Source organism: Ochotona princeps, chromosome 7 (genome assembly GCF_030435755.1).
Source record: "Ochotona princeps isolate mOchPri1 chromosome 7, mOchPri1.hap1, whole genome shotgun sequence".
NCBI classification, from domain to species: domain Eukaryota; kingdom Metazoa; phylum Chordata; class Mammalia; order Lagomorpha; family Ochotonidae; genus Ochotona; species Ochotona princeps.
In genome coordinates, this window is record NC_080838.1 from 84912488 (window position 1) to 84933825 (window position 21338).

Consider the following 21338-nt stretch of genomic DNA (forward strand, 5'->3'; position numbering starts at 1 on the left):
ACCTGCCCTGAGATTCCCACCAAGTGCACACTGCATGTGGCTCTCTGCACATCATACGGATGCTTTGCCTTGTCAAAGGCGTTATGATTTCCAACAGTGCAGTGAGAGAGGGATGATATCGCAATTTGAACAGTTACTCTTTGTAAACTTTTCCAGGTAAAATGTATGCTTTTTTAAAATCTCAAGTTTATTTCGGAATGAATTTTGTATGACTTTAATCCTCTGGACACTTTTGGCAAAGTTAGATTTGGGTGGTTTTGAGTATTTTTTTACCTTAGGGCTTTATAATGATACCAGTCAATAAAGAAAATTTGGGGAAAATACCATGTCATAATCAATTCTAAAATGATTTCAATCTAGAAGTGTCTTGAAACAGTGCCAACAAACATTGCTATACAACATCACAGAAATCAGGTTGCTCACATTACTATATTTTCCAAATTAGAGTCTTACGACGAAGTATGAATCTAATGGTAATTACAAACTCTCTTTATAAATAAATAATGGTGGAAGCTATTTCTACATGATACTATGTTTTTCTGTTATATGATATTGGTTTGAGTTCATCAAAGATAGTAAACAGGCTATACATTTGAGTTTAGTATCATAACGTACTGGATTCATCAGTGTGGGTGTCACAAAAACATACTCCTTATACAAAGAAGGACTGGCTTGTCCCCTCAACCCAAAATCTCAACTTTTCTTTCTGCCACATTCAGCACCCACAGTTCACTGCTAGCTTCCTGGGACCTCATCCTGCTGGGATGGGCACTCTAGGTGATGAGAAGAGCTCACCAGTTATGTGACATTTTGGAGCCAGATAACATACCTTGGTAACAGGAATGGCAAGAGGGAACCCATTCCCATTCTCCTGTTGGCATGTGGAGTTGATCCAATTATCTGTCTCACTACTGATAAATTAGCATGTGTTTCCATAGACACATCCTATAAAATGTGTTTCTTGGTTTGACTTAACAGACATTTGAAAAGGTATTCCAAGGTATTCCAAGGTATTGGAATCAGCGTCTTCAGCATCTGGCACCAAAGCACATTGATTCACTGACTTTTTTAAAGTCATAACTTTGAAAATCCTTGCTGAGGATAAAGTAAAATGCGTAGTCATAAATATATGAGAGTAAGGGTTCAAGAGATCTGTTAGACAGTGAAATGTGTGCAGTTAATGGCTGTATATAAATGTGAATTGTTGAAAAATATGAACATCATGTGTAAAAAGCAATTATAGGACCGTGTGCAGAGGACTGGTGGCTAAAGTCCTCGCCTTCCATGCAAAGGGATCCCATTTGGGCGCCGGTTCTAATCCTGGCAGCCCTGCTTCCCATCCAGCTCCCTGCTTGTGCCATGGGAAAGCAGTTAAGGATGGCCCAAAGTCTTGGGTTACTGCACCCACATGGGAGATCCATATGAAGCTCCAGGCTCCTGGCTTCAGGTTGGCTCAGCTCCGGTGGTTGTGGCCTCATGAGGAGTGAATCAATGGACAGACGATCTTCTTCTCTGTCTCTCTTCCTCTCTGTATATGTGCCTTTCAATAAAAAATAAATATATTTTTTAAAAAAGCAATGATATTTATTTGAAGTAGTGCATTTTTAATCAACCAAATAATTATTTAAGATTGCAATATGTTTCAACAGATTATGTTGTATTCAACAAATAGTTAAAGTCTGTAAAGTATTTTTCAGCAATAGTCATGTCTCTAAGCAGAGATATTAGCTATGATGGTAGTATTCCTACTGTCCATAATGACAGCCATGGCTTAGGAGTGTACACATCCTGGCAGCTGCAGGCACTGTCATGCTGTGCTATGTGTTAAGTTGCTGCTCATGACATAGCCATCCTGTGCCAGCGTGCCAGCTCCAGTGAGGCTCCTCTATTGTTAGTCCAACTTCTTGCCAAGTGCTTGGGCAGGAAATACAAGATGGCCCAATTACTTGAGCCCCTGAAACCATGTGGCAAACCAGAAGGAGTTCCTGGCTTCTGGTTCTGGTTTGGCTTTGATAAGGATACTGTGTCCATTTGAGGAGTAAAGAAATGATTTCTTTGTTACTCTCAGCTAGTTTTTCTATGAAATAAGTGCATACATCATTTTAAGACTTATTTATTTTTATTAGGAAGACATATTTTACAGAAAGGAGGAGAGATAAAGAGAAAGATTTTCCATCGTCTGGTTTACGGTTTACTACCCAATCGGCTACAATGGCTAGAGCTGAACTGATCTGAAGCCAGGAGCCAGGAGCTTACTCCAGGTCTTATATATGAGTGCAGGGTACCAACACTTTGTGCCATCCTCTGCTACTTTTCTAGTGTAAGGGAAGTGGAGCAACTGGGACACAAACTGTTACCCATACATGAACACAGCCCATGCAAGGCAAGGTTTTAGGGTGTTGCACCACAGCTAATGCATAAATTGCTAAAAATGAACACTGTTTGTTCAATAATTTATTGAATGCTATGTTGAGAGGATAAAATAACATGAAGTTCTTGATACTATACTTTGTATGAGAAAGAAAATAGAAAACAATTCCTTAAATAGAAAATTCTATTGATTTCTGAATCATAGCTGGTAATGACTTACAATGGCAAAATTACATCCATAATCTCATATGCTATTGTAGTTTAAGCCATAATAAATTCAATTAATAATTTATGGATGTAATACAACCATTTCAAATGTTTATTTTTATTCATATGAAAGGTATAGTGTTATCACACATATGTGTGCAAACGTACCTATAGAATAAATAAAAATAATGAATTGTGTACATTCACTTAGAGAACATTTGTTAATATGACTACTATTTTAGATAGTCTCTAATGAATAGAATTAGTAAATAAAAAGCAAAATTTTTTAAAGATTTTTTTTATTGGAAAGTCAGATATACAGAGAGGAGGAGAGACAGAGAGGAAAACCTTCCGTCTGATGATTCACTCCCCAAGTGACTGCAATGATCAGAGCTGAACCGTTCCGAAACCAGGAGCAAGGAATCTCCTCCAGGTCTCCCACAAGAGTTCAGGGTCCCAAGGCTTTGGCCCATCCTTTACTGCTTTCCCAGGCTGCAAGCAGGGAAGGATGGGAAGTGGGTCTGCTGGGATTAGAACCCTCACCCATATGGGAACCCGGCACATTCAAGGCTAGAACTTTAGCCGCTAGGCCACTGAACCAGGCCCAAAAGGAAATATTTTAAGAACCATTGCCATAAAATGTTGCCCTCTTCTCATGTGAGAATTCCCACTGCAACTTACTGAATTGTGGGTAAGTGTACACACTCATAGACACTTGACTATTGGTAAAGTGAGCTTCATTTTCTTCTCAATCTATTTGAAATGATTTTTGATTACTCTGCTTGCTATAAATCACAGTTACCCTTCATGTATTATAACTGAAATTTTTTCAAGTAAAAAATGCAGCATTTCTTGAGAAGTAAAATCCATTTTAAACTCTATCTCTCTGGATTTTACATCTCTGTGTTAATCTCACACTATATCTCTCTGGATTTTACATCTCTGTGTTAATCTCACAGGCTCTCCTGCCTGTCTTTAAGTTGATTAGCATTTCCATAAATGTTGATTCTACATCGCATATTTATAAATGACGCAGTAAATGTATTCCTAGAGTTCAATTTCTGGTCTGTAGACTGGGATATCACAGCTTCAATCTCCCGCTGTCACCAACTTCTGGTTGCCTCTAGGCACATCTTAAAATCTCTGGTTCTTAACTGAAAACTTAGTACCGATTCAATAAGTGGCTTGCTCAATAAAATAATGTTCAAAACGGTGGTTTCATATTTGTAATGATCTTTGAAATGTCAAATGCAATATACAATTTAAATTTTCTGATGCCAAGAAATTTCTTTTCTCGCTAGTTCGAGAACACAGTCCTTATATTGAAATACGTGAGTATTGTTTTCCTGAACCTGTCATGGTTCTATGATACATTTATTTGTTTAAATAAGCCCATGTTCTTCTTTCACCCTAGGAAAAATGGTCCCATTTATTTTTGTTTGCTTAAGAATTTTCTCAGTTCAACTATCCATTGGCAAATGTGCAAGGTATAGACTCCTGTGTCTTTAGGTAATGCCTCCCAAAACAAAGGTATGCTCATATTACTGCTATTTTTCTTTACTAAAAACAAATAGGGAAGCCTCTTCAATGAGAGCAACTGATTTGTCCTCTTGATGCACTTTGTTGAAGAGTTTCTGTTTCTGTGATTGACACAGGCAGTGTGTGGGTCAGATACACTCATATCGCTGTGAATGAGCTCCAGTAACTAATTCGGGTGAAGGAGAGGCATTCAGTTCTATCTTCATACAGACACATTTACGGAAGTTCTGAGGTAGGAGGATATGAAAGGGGACCCCGGAGTGGACACATCTGCAGGGGAAGGGAATGATATTCAAAGTATAGAGGGAGACAGCATTCCCACAGTGCAATCATTCTTCACAAATTGTGCAATGTGTTTTTCTCCGAAAATCAAAGCCTGACTGTAAATGTGGAAGCCGCACAGTTTATTCTTTTTTTAAATTTTTTTTTCAGGTGTCTTGTTTTTCCTATGGAGATTCAGAAAGATAACCTAGAGTTGATGAGCAGTTGATGGCGCTGAGTAAGGAGGCCAGGGGTGCAGGAGACAATGTAGGGACAAAGGTGCATAGATCTAGGCAAGAACACAGCATTGAAAGCAAGAGGTTAAGTATCAGAAACAGGTGGAAACCAAAGTGATCTACATCCTAAGGATGTGAGAGTACCAGGTAAGCAGCAGCAGCTGCAGTTACCTTAGCAGCTAAAGCTGCGACTTGGTGTGACTTTTTACAACCCTCTCCTGTCTTCCCTTTTCCGGTCACCCTTTAAACAAACTCAGCTTTAGATTGCTAGTTTGCCTTTTCTTCCTAAAATGTGGTTGTGAATTCACAAATTTCATCTTTAGCCTCGAATTGCTCAGAGTTGAGGATGATTATCCAGTTAAGACATACAGGACTCACCATGCCCTGTTCATGCTCCCTGCACCTTAGGCCAACGCCAACAGCGCTCCCATGTATACAGACAGCAAGTTCCTCGCTGCCTGCCACATGACTCCCACACACTTAAACCATGACTATAGCTTCCGCTGATTTTTGTTGGTGAAATGTGTCTCTCCTAGACAATAAATAGATGTTCTTTTGTTTTTTAATCCAGTCTACTAATCTATGACATTTGACTTTAAGCCAGTTACTTTCCGGGTTGTTATGTATGGGTGATAATTTGGTCCTGTCATTTTAGGAATGGGTTGTTCATTGGTTTAGTCTTCTGTTGTCATTTTACTGGGATGTTCTTTTCAAATGCCTTTGGTTTTGGTAGGTGCTATTCCTCTTCTCTGTCAGGAGAATATCATTAAGTATCATTTGTAGGGCAGGTTTGGAAGAGGCAAATTCTTTTAACTTTTCTTTACTGTGGAAGAACTTTATTTCATTTTCAAAGACATAAGAAAGCTTTGCTGGATATGTTATCCTAGGATGACATTTTTTTTCTTTTAGAATCTGGAATATGTTACTCCATTCCCTTCTAGCCTGTAGAGTTTCCTGTGAGAGATCTCCTGTGAGTTTAATTGGCACTCCTTTATATGTCAGTTGATTTTTTTCACGTGCACATTTAAGGATCTTTTCTTTATGTTCGATTGAAGAGAACTTGAAGATCATGTGTTGTGGTGAAGATCGCTTTTGATCAAGCCTGTTGAGAGTTCTTTGCCCCTCCTGGATGTTATTTCCCAATTCTTTCTCCAGATTAGGGAAATTTTTGGATGTTTCTGTCTTTGTTAGTTTCATCTCTTCAAAACAGTTTCTTCTGATTAAATTATTCAATGACTCATGGATCATACAGTAGCATAATTTTCTTCAAGAAGGTTCTTGATTTTCTTTTTCATTTCTTCAGTGACACATTAATCGTTCAGTAGCATGTTATTTAACTTCATGGTGTTGTTAATTCCTTTTTTCTCCCTGATGTTGGTTTGTTTTGTGGCTTTTCATTTAAGGGGATGTATAATAGCTGTGTAGTGGAGACTGTCATATTCAGTAACATGTTATTTAACTTCATGGCATTGTAAATTTCTATTTTTCTTCCTGTTGTTGATTTTGTATTGTGACTTTTCATTTAAGGGGATGTACAGTAACTGTGAAATGGAGACTAACATCCAGATGTGAGGACACAATGTAGTATGCATTTCTACTTCCAGACAAAGATGGACTTACAATGAAACTGTTTACTATATCTTGACAGTAGAATGCTGGACTCTCTGCCATTGTCCATGCCCGCAATGATGGACATATGACTGTGTATGAAGAACTACACCTTAGTAATGATATAGAGGGACTAGGTGGGAGGGCGACTGGGGAGAGGATAAGGGAAGTCCCAGGAGCCTATGGAACTGTATCACAAAATGATGATGATGATGATAATAATAATAATAAAATCAACCCTAAACAAAGTTTGCATTTTGGCTTTTCTTGTTAAGTGAAATTTGGTAGGTTAAATAGGCATTGTGTCAATACATATGAGGAATCAATGTTATAAGTTGTCTTCTTGGAAATGAAGTTTAAACTTTTAGTCATACTTCACAAACATTGATTTTTAAGACTTTTTTTAACAAGCACATAAACACACAGACATCAGAAATCCAACCATTAGTGTGGGCATTTTAGTTTCAAGTGGGGCTTAATCTGTGTTTCCATAAGACCCACCCCTAGTTGAGGATTTAAAATGTCCTTAACATGCAGCCCAGCTTTCTTCTACAGTTCGTCATTATCTCGCACACAACTGCTAAGACAGCCCATCCCACAAGATGCTCCCTTATCTCTGAAGTCATTACTGACTCGAGTTATCTGAGAATATTTGTTCAAATTGCAATGCTACCACTTCATTTCCACAGATGTCTGCACATCTTTTCTCTCTTCGTGATCTATTTGTCCTGGGATGGAGACACACGCTATCGCTCTAGTCATATAAAATATCATTTCTCAAATTCCTGATGTGGAGTTCAGCGTGTGTGTTGTCTCTACTCTTGTGTTTATAACATCATCAAATGGACAGTTCTTGGAAAGTCAAAATTTCGCCTGTTTCTTCCTATAATTAAACTCATCTTAGTTCCTGTATTAATTTTAAGTATACAACAACCAATCACTGAAGTTTTACACTATGAGTGAAGTATGGTGGGTGAATGAATGATTTATTTATGAAATAACAAAGTTCGCTCAAATGAAGGAGGGGTTTCCCGTTTTCATGCACCTGCAATTCAATTGTTGTGTACGTAGAAAAATGCAAGTCTCGTTAGGATTATTCTTTGGCAAACGCAGTCAGTGTTCCATGGAGCATCTTCACACTTTCCCCACACTGTTTGCATAGTAGCTCTTGGTCATGCTGTCAATAGCTTAATTTGCAACACAATGTCACTTTCTCCAGCCTCTCCAGAATTTAGAGCTATGTACTTAACTCCAATTGATCTCTTAAAAAAACAGACAAATGAAAAATCCTTCAAATACAGTCATTGATACTTGGATATGTATGGCCTTGTAATTTTTTTTTAGTCAGTACTAATGTCTTTCATCAATTTGTAGTGTCTAGAGAGATATTTTCCTTTTTGAAATCCTTCACATTTGATATATTGGAAGAACTCACTGACTGAGAATCTGTGTATAATCCTTATATGCTAATGTATTTCCTCTTTCTATGCTGTAATATCACTTGGATTATGACAGTGTCTCATCGGAATTACTGTGGAAACATTACTGGCCTTTGACCCATCCGGGTCCTCCGCCACCCTGCATCACACACATACACACAGAGCCAGCCATTTCACAGTCCACAGATTGGTCTCCAGAAACCCATATCCCAGCTGAGTATGCCTTTGCTATCTCCTCTTCACTTCTCTTCCTGAACTTGGTTTTCACACAAGCAGCCAAAGGACAGAACTTTGCTGCGACAAGATGTTACCGAAGAAATTATGACAGTTGCCGTAGGCATGAAGTGCAACCATCTATGACATCTAAGATCTGGGGGGATGTTCCTCCCGTGGTAAGCCTCGCATTTGGATGAAAGGCCTCACCACTCCATTTGTTAGCTATTTTATCTGGAAAAATATATTTCTGAAGAGAGTTAATTTCTATTTGTATTAAAATGTCCTTTAATAAAGTACAAAACAAGTAGCCACTGATTGATGCGGTGAGGAGCTCAAACAGCTGCTAATATGTCCATGTGGATGGACAAGCGTGTGATTTGGGGAAGATACCTCCTGCACCTCTTCTGATCACACTGTAGAGGGAAAGCATTGTTTATGTTACCTCTTTAAGCTAGTGGAAGATGGGGCCTGGTGCAATAGCCTAGTGGCTAAAGTCCATGTGCTGGGATTCCATACGGTTGCCAGTTCTAATCCTGGCAGCCCCACTTCCCATCCAGCTCCCTGCTTGTGATCTGGGAAAGTAGTCAAGGATGGCCCAAAGCCTTGGGACTTTGCATCCACGTGGGAGACCTGGAAGAAGCTCCTAGCTCCTGGGTTTAGATTGGCTCTGCTCCAGCAGTTGCGCTTACTTGGGGAGTTAACCATCAGATGGAAGATCTTCCTCTCCTCCTCTCTTCCTCTGTATTGCACCTTTCCAATAAAAATAAATTAATCTTTAAAAAAATATATAGTGGAAGATGAAGCAATAAAATCCTAATCAAAACAAAGATTACAGAAAAGATTGGTGGTCCTAAGAGTTAGAAATGAGTAAGTGCCCATGGTCTTCTTGTTTTCTAGAGGCTTTGGTAACCTTTGGTTCCCAATGGATGATAGAATATTCCAAAAATGTGCATTCCAAGACTGACCAGGACATGGGTCCCTAACGATTATATACTCTCTCAGCACTCCATCACCAACTCATAATGAGTTGTGAATACATCCTTCAGAAAACACAGATATGGCAAAGGGCAATTTAGCACCTCTTCAAAACCCAGATGAAATATGAATTATTCATAATGAGCTCACACCCCATTCTTGATGCAGCAACACCGTTCTGAACCTGGACTAGAACGATGTGAACTCTCAGCTAGGATTCTGTGTATCTCTTATGCAAAGGCCACATTCTTTAATTCACTTAATATTTCATAGCAGGAGTGCTTTAAGAATCTCTCTTCTTCATTATTAACTTTATTTCAACCACTTTCCAAATACTTTTGCTGTATGTGTTTGGTGTTTATACGCACAACTCTCATGACTTCATTTTTATATATCTGATGTTTGAGCCTTAAGATAAGAAACCATTTTCTGTGGTTGTCACTCATTCCAAGTGAGTCTATCAGTTGTATGCTTCTGAGTCACACTTTCTAAATATAATACAGGACGATGCCCCTGAGTCGTAACAGAAACTCTCATTTCTAGGGGCTTGACTGCACTCTGTCAAACTTATCCATGATCCGTGAAAGAGCCAGTGATGCTTGTATGGAAGGTGGTTATTGCTGTATCTCTAAGAATGTGTATTATTTTCCTTGCATAGAGACAACAAGCCCCACACTGACCTGGCCAATGTGGGCAATTGCGTCAGACCCTTACCCTGCTTCCTGGTGGGTATGGGTTAGAGTTTACCACCCAGTGCCCTAGGCACAGGTTCCAGACCTGCAGGTGGAGTGTAACGGGTTGGTGGAGTCTGCTGAAGACACCCTCCTACCTTCCCCATTTTTACCCTTTAAAACTGTAACCCATGTATAATAAAGTGGACATTCCTCACTAGCTTGTCCCTGGTGTTTCTAACAGCCAAATAACCATTGCCTCTCCCTGGTGACCTCGGGACCTGTTGGCAGGTCTAAACCCTAAGAGGCCAAACCAGTACTTATTAATCAATTTTATGAATTCTCAATGGTTCTGACTAAATTTAAGGTTTTAGACTTCTTTGTAAATTAGCTCAATGTTAAACAACCATGTGAAATTATTCAACCACTTTACTGATAACTTTGTAAAAATCTCTATGAGTTCTATTCTCCTATCTCTATAAGCTGTACACTCACTTACCCAGAGTTCTTCTTTTCTAAAATTGTCAGTAGAATAGGCAGCAAATGGAATGCACTAACACCACCAAGAATGCTGATACTACTATTAGAAGAAATTCTGAAATATCCTCTTATAGAATATTTTTATACCTTTAATGCTGTTGCATTATGCTGAATATATTTAAACAACTTAAGCTCTCTTTAAAGAAATTTGTAGTAGTGGGAACTGAAAAAAAAAAAAGAATGACAATATAGCACAGAGACTTGATGAAGTAAAATGCCAGCACTTGTAGTGTCTCTGTCAAGAGCTTAGTTTCAATCACTGACAGTCCTACCCTCTTCTTCTTCTGCTTTTTATGAAAATAGATATTTATTTTCATCAAATGGAATCTGAGCCCCCTAAAGGTGATCACTTTGAATGTAAATGCTGCATATGAGGTCCCAGTCTTGGGGCATTCCTCCCTTAACTTACCCAACTATAGGAGTGACATCTTCTATTGCTGTATGAGGCTATAATCATTCTATTAATAGAAAACACTTTGATGATGAGTAATGTCTTGACCGTGTTTCTAGGGCACTTTCAGGTTTGTATAAGGGATTCAAGTCCTGGGGCAGAAAGAACTGAGGACAACATGGCCATCAAAACATTCTATTGCTGACCAGCCAAGAACTGTGGTGTGCTGCTGGGCAGGTGACCTCTGTGAATCCAGCCAGCCCCAGAGGCCCACCTGCAGCTGTTCCTATCATATGTCCTCCTTATTGATGACTCCCCTTTCTTTGCAACCTCCTTATAAACCATAAGGACTTCATCTCCATCTCTGTAATTCTGAATCCCTAATAAATAAATATTTAGCAATAAATTAATATCAAATCACAAAGCGCCTCCATTCAGCAGGACAGAAGTTCCACACACCCTGACATCTGTTATCGCATCATCTACCAAGAGATCACGTTTTGTTTCCTCTTTATCCTCAATCCTGTCCATGTTGTTTTGGTCCAACACCAAAGAAAGACACAGAGCTTCTTGGTTAAAAATATATTATATATATAGAAATACATAAATATAAATATATATTTAATTATATATAATTTTAAAAATAAGAAAATCATATTCCAGGGGTTGGAACTATGGCGTATCAGGTTAAATTGGCACCTACAAAGCTGACATCCCATATTTGCACTGATCCAAGACCTGAATACTCCACGTTCAATCCAGTTCTCTAACAATGCACCTGGGAAGGTAACAGAAGGCAACCCCATCAGTTAAGCCTCTGCTACGACATAAAAGAACTGGATTGAAGCTCCTGGCTCAGGAGTTGGTCTGGTCTGGTCCTGGCCACTGAAACCTATTTAGGAGTGAGCCAGTGGACAGAGGTTCTCCTTCTCTTCCCTTTCCTTCTGTCTTGTCTTTCTCTCTGTAAGCAACACTCTCTTTTCCAAATTCCATTAAAACTCACGCTGTTTTGTGGTTTCAGTTACTTGTACTTACAGCTCAGTTTAAGTGTAGCCTTGTTCTAAAGTGTTGCTTATTCCCGTCTTCTAGGTTATTCTACACACAGACACAAATATACACTCATTTTTAAATACCACCCTGCATACTTAATATCTATGTAATGTAAGTCCCTAAATTTCTACTTAATTTTTTTCTAGTAATGGGAAATTTTCAACTGTACTAATAAAAAAATTTCCTGAATAAATGGCACTGAATAGTCTCAGAACATAATAAATCCTTTGTTTTATTTATGGATTTTCCTAATAACAAGATCTGTGTAATTCTTCACCATGGACAAAGCTGTGGCAGATTTTCATGGGAAGCTCCTTGTGCTTGTTAGCAAGGCGGACCCTCACTAATCTCACCTCGGATATTACTGATTCATGGTGGAGTTTTTGGTACTCAAGGATCTCACTTGTGGCTGGAATTGCTGAGTCATTTTAACCTTTGCATGCACTTGTCTGAAATCTACTGCGGTTCCCAAAAGAGCTGCAGGGGAATCCATTCTCAAGCACATCACGTGAGGCTGTCAATACCTAAGGACAGCCAATATTTAACATTTTTACAATCTGAAGAACCTAGTTATTACTTTCCTGATTTTAAATTACTCTTGTATTTCGCCAGTATGCTTAGCCTTAAATTTCAGCACCAACTGCCAGATGAAAATGCTCTAAATGCAATATGAACAATTTAAAGTTTCAAAGTGAAATAAGCCTGTGATTTTCACTTTTCTACTTTTAAAAATCAGTGTAATATTGCATGAGGTATTAAAACATAGAGCAGACATCACACACTATTATAGCACTTTGATAATAAATTACATTTTATAAGGGTTGATTGTTCTTTTTACGTGTGAAAACAGCAGTTCTTAAAAAAAGAATTGAAGTGAATCTGTATATTGTCAAAACCTTTGGTATTATAATTGATGGTCTGTCTACCAACATGTTTGAAATACTTTGCTATGTATTCATTATTATTTTGGATATGCTTGCTTTCCTTGCTGTTTGACTTCACCTGTTGAAATCTCTGGTCTTTTGGGGTTTGTCAAAGGGATCCCCATGTTTGATCACAACCATGATTCCTCCGTCATCGCTTTGCTCCTCCATCTCATGGACTGGTTTCATTGTTTTCTAGGCAGATTCTCTATTTGCTATCCTTTCTTTGTGTTGAATGGTTTAACCTATTCATTGTGTCAAGTTTTCCTAATGGATATAGTTAGCATTGTCAATATTAAATCTGTTAAATGTTCCTTTAGGGTCAACATTGTAGCATTACACAATGCCACTTTCCCATGTTGGCACTGGCTAAAGTCTGAGCTGTTCTACTTCTGAGCCAGTTCCTTGGTAATGTGTCTGAGAAAGCATCAAAAAAAGGTCTGTGTGTTTGGACTCCTGCACCCAGGTAGGAGGCCCATAATCGCCTGCCATCTGACTTTGACCTGCTGTATCCATACCAGGCATATGAAGAGGGGCGAACCAAGAACCATGGATTCATTCCATAGGGTGGAAGAGCCATAGAGGCAGACAGAACGTTCTTGTGTTGCTTGTACTGAGCAGGGATCTTTGTTCATTGGCGAAAGCCATTGATTTCTGTTTCTACTTCAGTTTCTGTAATTTTTAGAGAAAATGTTCGTTTGTATGTTCTTGTAGTACTGTGTCAATATTGCATTCAGCCCGTGTCTGCTCTTATAAGTGAAAAGTTGTGGATAGTGGGGGAAGTTAAGGAAGGCAATGACATTTTCAAACCAGACAGCTGAAAATAAATGGTGTTAACATTTTATACATTGAGGCAGAAAACTCACTTTCAATTCCACATCTGTCTTGGAAGCATGTTTTTTGACAATTGTATCCAAAGCAGTGTTTTCAGAAAACTCCTTGAAGATGAACCACCACTTGAAATCTGTTTTTTAATGGTGGAACGTCAAGCTCCTTTAATGGCCCAGTGGCTGCTGAGGCCCTGGTAGCAGAATATGCCTGCTCCAGATGAAATCTCCAAAGAACCTGCAGAGGCAACTCTCTGGAGAGGACCTATCAATAATTAATGCCTTGGCTCAGGCTTTGCTGGCCTCCCCCTCCACTGGCAGCCTACTTTGAGCTTTGTATCCTGTCTGGATTTCCTCTTAGGTCTTCAATTTTCTGGCCTCAAAATAATGCCATACTTTGAAGTGCGATATGAGTTAAGGAAAACATAAAAGGCATGCCAGGAGAAGATTCACAGTTGGAAATGAGAGAAGGAAGGAAAGCTCTGAGCAAGGGTCAGTTTTCCTTTGCATGGGGCTTTTGGTTCTGATTGAATCAGCAGCCTCTGTGACTGACTTTCAATGGATAAGAGAAAACGCCCCATTTTCACCGTGTGGCTGTCTGCTATTCCCAGCCTCCACGGGCTGGCACGCTGACTCTATAGAAAACACCCGTGGTTTAATTTAATATTATAGTAGTGTGAAGCTCATGAGGGAAGGCCAGGTTCTTTATTTCAGTGTTCAAGCCAGGGATGGCACCACTCTGGGAGGAGGAGCACATTTGATTTCAGAGGTAATTGGAGCAAATGCTTTAAAATGCCAACCTCAAACCACTGGGATCCAAGTGGAAAAGCTTTGGGGAAATTCCAACAGAAACTTAGGGGGCCAAATATAGGTACTGTCAAGAGTCAGCATGAATTATCTGAAATGCTTTGGGAAAAACAAGTTGAGAAGACGGCGAGACAGCATACAGGGCAGTGTTGGCATTTTACATTCTGGAAAACCACGTGCCTGTATATGCTCAAATAAGAACCCACGGAGAACCTCATTTTCCATTTTTAATGTGAAGAAATCTTTGCAAAAGCTTTGTTCAAATCAGAATCTCTGCTGAGACTAATTTTTGACAGATATATAACTTTTTGAAAGAAGAGTTCATCATTGTTTTTCAATGCAGATCTAATACAACAAGGGCCGCTTACTTGACATAAAAATGCAGTAATAATAAATGAACTGATATTGCTCTGTGCTCTCAGAGGCAGTGCAAGGCAGAGTGGGAAAGAGTGAAGAGGAATAGCATGTTTTTTTTCTTTTATCTCATTGTATTTTGCATGCTTTTGTAAAAGTCTGAATATTATTATTTAGGGCAGTTTTTCTTTTTAAATAAAAGACAGATGGACTCCCAGTGAAATAATTGAATCTATCCTAGTTGGGAAATACTTTAACAACAACATGATGGACTTGTGACTGTTCATGAAGGACATCCATTGTAAAACTAGAGGGGAGATCAATGTGGGGTTGGGTGGGAGGGACCTTTGAGAAGGGCACGGGCAGCCCCAGAACCAATGGAATTATACCATGAAAAATAAAACATGTTGAAAGACAGTGGGAAGATTGCCATTAGGACACAGCCTGTCTCACTTCCCTGGCAACATCATCACTGAGCCTGCTCTCTGCGCACCTGTGATGCTGTGCACAGGGTCCTGCAAGAAAGTCCCCAGTTGGGCCCGGCGGCGTGGCCCAGCGGCTAAAGTCCTCGTCTTGAACGCCCCGGGATCCCATATGGGCGCTGGTTCTAATCCCGGCAGCTCCACTTCCCATCCAGCTCCCTGCTTGTGGCCTGGGAAAGCAGTCGAGGATGGTCCAAAGCTTTGGGACCCTGCACCCGCGTGGGAGACCCGGAAGAGGTTCCTGATTCCCGGCATCGGATCGGCACGCACTGGCCTGTTGCTGCTCACTTGGGGAGTGAATCATCGGATGGAAGATCTTCCTCTCTGTCTCTCCTCCTCTCTGTATATCTGACTTTGTAATAAACTGAATAAATCTTTAAAAAAAAAAAAAAAAAAAAAAGAAAGTCCCCAGTCTACTGCAACAGCCTGGGGATTTCTATTCCAGTTTGCTGTTGCTGATTACCCCTGGGAGTTTGCAATTTCCTCTACATGCACTTTGGTCCCTATCCTAATGCCTGCAGCGGATTACATAAATTAATTTTTAATCACTGAAGTTTCTAAAATAATCTAGTGTTTTACATCTCAGTGTTAAGCTCCAACAATATAAACAGTGTAACTTATTAGATGACTATTGTGAAAACAGATTTACATCTGCCACTATCAAAACTACATCATGCCCCCAGTGTTCTCCATGCAAACATGGAATTCAGTCTTAATGTTTGATTGATCTTTATTTGCCTCTAGAAAGTAGAATGGAAGAGCATTAGTTTTTCCATTAAATTTCATTGACTTTCTTGAAACATCCTGCCCTATAGTTAGGTGAGGAAGAAAATCAGTAAAAATATGGAACAAAATGGAATTGGTGATTTAAAGATGTTTTATGTATGAGAAAGAACAATTTCAGTCATCATAGATAAGTATGCTCTTAACACTTAAATTCACTATGGACTAACTAATTAATTTGTTCTGACTTTGTTTTGGATTCAAGCTACTGTCTTCTAATACAACAATTAAACATTTCTTGGGTTTTGTACGTTGAAACAAAAAATCAAAACCTGATTTCCCCAAGTCTTCATAGTTTTTGTGATAAAACTCTCCAGGTACATGAGCTGAGTTCATCAGATCTGAGGAATGAAGAACAAAAGTTAATGTCTGAAAGATCTGGGGGCGGGGAAGTGTCGTTAGGGCCCCAGGGAGTCTCTAGACACTTTATTATCACACACACAAACTCATGTGAGATCAGTGATGACAGAAATAGTTATGGAAATTAAGGACAAGATTTTAAGATATTGTTGGACAACTTAACTAGTAACAATTTCTGACAATTGTATATTGTCTTCGTTAGGCTAATGCAGCCATAAGCATCAGTGGGAAGTTGAGACAGGGTGACTGTCCAGGGAGAACTTCATCTGGCAGGGGCAGGTCAGAGCAGCTGTCACCAGAGCTTTGCAGTTGGGAGTGGAGATTGGGATTGATTCTCTCATTAATTTTTGCCAGAAATGAACCACCTGCAGTGTTCTGTGCATGTGAGACAAAGGGCAGGCTGCTTGGTCTCTGCCTGCAGCCTGCCCCAGACTGGGAAGGTTTGCTCTAGAATTCACACTGACATTGGGGCTGAGTGCAGCTCCAGAGCAGCAGGAGAGACGGATGGCTCGTCAACCCCGGAGGAAAACATCAGAATCCCTAACACCTCGACCGTTCTGTATTTGTTGAGATAATCAATGCTAGCTTAAAAAGTTGGTGTCTTATTATTGTTACTTAGTATGGTAAAGAGGATTTTATTTTACACAGGATAGGAGCCCTACATTAAATTCTTCTATATGCATGGCCAAACATTTCACTCTACTTTGATATTTGACTATATCAAAAAAGAATTAAAAACATGTAATTTCTGTTTTAGATATATTTTCCTTATGTTTCCACAGCACTGACAAAGTTAAACAATTATAATTAGTGGAAATTTGTATTTTACTCTATGTTACAATGAATGCATTCTAAATATTCTTAAAAATTTAAACAAAACTTCAGTATTTTTTTTTTTTTATTACGAAGTCAGATACACAGAGAGGAGGAGAAACAGAGAGGACCATACTCCATCCGATGACTCACTGCCCAAATGGTTGCAACTGCCAGAGCTGTGCCAATCTGAAGCCAGGATCACCCACGTGACTGCAGGGTCTCAAGGCTTTTGGCCATCCTTGACAGCTTTCTCAGGCCCCAAGCAGGGAGATGGATGAGACGTGATGCCATTGGGATTAGAACTAGTGCCCATAAGGGATCCTGGCATGTTCAAGGCAGTCAAATTGTTTTAAACATCATAGATGACTAGTAAATTTCCTGTGAATTAATGAATGGATGGATGGATGATTAAATGAATGAATCAATGCTAGATTGTACTTTTCATAGGTTCCCACATGTAAATGGTCGTATGACAACACATTTCTTATCAAAGTGTTTCTAAAGCTATGTTCCTAGTAGTTACTCAGGTAAATTGCAACTTCGATATTGTAATTCTTTCATAAAATGCCAAAAGTGGGTATTTTGGTTCTCATGACAAGATGCTGTTTCTGATCCTACTGCTGTATACTGGTGTTCTCTGATCCCTTTGGCAAATGGAGAGTTTGTACATAGTTGAGATGGAAGAGCTGATTCAGACGGGAAGAGGAAAGACAACGTGGTGAACTAAAAATTGGAATTTATCCCGTTCAATCTCTTTCTCATTTCTCCTTCTTCAGTATCATTTTTCCCCGCTGTTCTCTTCTAGGACTTTCAAGGAGAGAGGTGAACCTCATTAGCAAGGGCAGGCAGGTTTACTTTCTGTTTTCTCTGAGTTACCTATTAACCAGATACACCAACGCCACAACCCATTGTCTAATGCCCGATATTTCTTCAGGTGCCTCTGATCAATCTTTATTGCAATTCACAAAAAGTAACATTGAGTAAAATATCAAGAATATAGTTTTGTGGAATTTAAAATATTCAAATAAGTGATGAATAAAACATCATACATTTCACCAAGTTGTAGCTTCAGGTGCTGGGTGTTGTTTAGACAGGACAGGGAGGGGTAAAAATAAGTGTAAACTGAGACTCTCCGTGTAAGCAGTCATTTCTAGATCCTGAGAACAGAGACATGGAAAAATAGGTGATAGGAGGAAGGCAGACAAAGGGCATAATTTAAAGTTAATATTTGTTAAAACAAAACAAACAAAAAAGGAGTATCACTGCCTGTTTATAGAAATTACTTACTACAGAGGAAAGATGATGATGCAAGAGATTAAACCAAACGTTACAGAAGTGAATTACTTGAGTAGGCAAGAAGGAATTTCGTCCAATACATAAATGGAAATATTGACATTAAACATGATATATCTGACACTGGGGGTCGAGTAGCTTTGCATAAGTGGATTTTCCCTATAAGTGATGTCTACTCAGTTATTCAGTGATTACTTACAGAATTGTGTAGTCAAACTCAAGTGATCTTGTCTCTCATGCCTCACTTGATTTCATTGTCAAACAATTTGGAATCTTAACTTGAACTTAACACGCCATGCACTATGAAGGGAGCAGATCGATGGGTCATTGCTTTGTCCTTAAATAGGCTTTGTAATAACCTTAGGCATTCCTCTATCCTTGTGGATACAGGAGAGTTTTTCCATTGTAGAAAATATACCGATCAAAGTAGTCAACAACAGAATTAACTCAGTAATTGGGTAAAAGAAAGTAGCAGGCTTTGGGAGCATTTTCTCTGCCAAGGGCTATGATATTTGCAATACCATTCATTGGCCATGCAAAATTTTCAGCTTAAATACTAGTCTGCTGCTGGTTTGTTGAGTTCTGACTTCTGCCTGTGGTTCCCTTGGCAGCGCCAGACCAATGATTTCTCTGGCATTATATAGTCTGTGGGTAAAATGCTCCTCCTGGAAGAGAGATGACTTACATGAGATTAAGTGCTAAGAGATGGAATCAAGCACTATGGAACAGGACCTTGAGAGAACCCAAAAGTGAAGCAAACTTCTAATGGCACCTCTCAGTCCCATGCTGGGATTCACAGCGCAGGGGGAAATGTGCCTGGTAGCTTCATTGATGGCGGGAAGCTTACACTTAGGCTGAACTGTACAGCTCCACTAGGTATTATGTGCTGCTCTGATCTGGCAGCAAGTAGTGAGATGGTTTTCTTTCTTCCTTTTCCTTCTTTTTCTTTCTTTCTTTCTTTCTTTCTTTCTTTCTTTCTTTCTTTCTTTCTTTCTTTCTTTCTTTCTCTCTCTCTCTCTCTTTCTTTATTCAGATTTATTTATTTTTATTGGAAAGTCAGATATACAGAGAGGAGAGACAGAGAGGAAAATCTTCCCTTCATTGATTCACTCTCCAAGCAGCAGCAGCAACTGGAGCTGAGCCAATCCAAAGCCAGGAGCCTGGAGACTCTTCTGGGTCTCCCACACAAGTGCAGGGTCCCAAGATCTTGGGCCATCTTCAACTGGTTTCCCAGGCCACAAGCAGGGAGCAGGACGGGAGACAGGACCGCTGGGATCAGAACCGGCGCCCATATGGGAACCTGGCATGTTCAACATGGGGACTTTAGTCACTAGGCCAACGTGCTGGGCCCAAACTGGATGCTTTCTATCATTCTATGGTTGAAAGCTTGGATTAATGTCGGTTGAACCAACAGCCAATGCAAGACAAAGGGGAAACCATGAGGGCTGTGTAGCAGGTAAATAGCAAAGGCAGGTAACGTTGCAGTTTCCAATATGAAGGTTTTCAAAAGCAGAAGCTGTACAAAGGTGCCTGGCTGCCTCTGAGAAGCCTCCCAGCCACCAGGTTCTTCCAGGGCCACTGTTGGCAAATGAGAAATGATCATTTTAACCTTGTCCACAAATCACAGGCAGGACACCAAAGAGTACAGTGGGAGCTGGGATTGTCAGTTGCCAGCAACTGGCTCAGTCATTACTTTTGTTCTCTTTTTAAAAAATATCAAGTCTTTGTGTTTAAGATCTGTTTTTATTTAAAAGGCAGTGTGATGTAGAAAGAATATAGAAGAGAAACCCTATCTGCTCCTTCACAACTTGGATACCTTCTCTAGCCAGATCCAGGCCAGGCCAAAACGGAGAATTCCACCCAGGTTTCGCACGTATGGCAGGGATTCAAATATTTGGGCTATAATTTAAGCATCCTAGACATGTTAACAGAAAGATGGACTACAGGCTTTGTAGTTTAGCCTTAGGTCAGTGATATTTCAAACTCGCTGTCGCAGAACGCTCACCCAGCATGGAAGAATTCCTAACATCCATTTCAGGTGCCATCCACTCTCAGACTGAATTTCTTTCTTTTTTTAAATCATTATTATTATTATTATTATCATTTTATGATACAGTCCCATAGGCTCTTGGGATTTCGCTTATCCCCTCCCAATTCTGCCCCCCCCCACACACACACCACACCTAGTTCCTCTATATCATTACCAAAGTATAGTTCTCCATACAGAGTCAAATGTCCATCATTGCGGGCATGGACAATGGCAGAGTCCAGCATCCTATTGTCAAGATATAGTAAACAGTTCCATTGTAAGTCCATCTTTTGTTTTTCTGTTAGTTTCATCTCTTCAAAGCAGTTTCTTCTGATAAAATTATTCAGTGACTCATGGATCATACAGTAGCATCGTTTTCTTCAAGAAGGTTCTTGATTTTCTTTTTCATTTCCTCAGTGACATATTAATCATTCAGTAGCATAATATTTAACTTCATGTTGTTGTTAATTTCTTTTTTCTTCCTGTTGTTGATTTTGTATTGAGACTTTTCATTTTAGGGGATATACAGTAACTATGAAATGGAGACTAACATATCCAGACGTGATGATATAATGTAGTATGCATCCCTAATTCTACATTCAAACTGAATTTCAACTTCTTCAGGTAAAAGAAACATTCCTGAAAATTTTAACATTTTACAATAAGATTGGGTGTCTGAGGAAGCAAGAAGGTAATATTTCACAAACACAAATGCATAATTTAAATAACAGTCTACCATGTTAATCTTCTGTAACTTACTTCTGCTAAGATGGAGTTAATAACTACAGCTCTTTGATGAATTTTTGCAGCAAAGAATTTTCGCACAATGATTTTCTGTTTGCAAATTCACCAAATTTAAACACTTTTTTCCATGTAAACAAATGATCAAAATTATCTCCTCAGGTAAAAAATGTATGAAATACATTACTTCTTCAGAAATAGAAAATTATTCTGATGCTAAGAAGATCTCACAATGTGTTTTGTAGTCTCTTATTTCAGTTGGGCAAACTTCCACCTTCATTCTAGAACAAGCAGGCATTTTCTTAATGTAGTTTGTAAAAAAATTCTCTAGCAGGTTGCGAGGACAATGTAGCATTATGGACATCATCCCTATCAACGAAATTTCTTAACATATACTTTTCTCTGAAAACTGAACCTGCA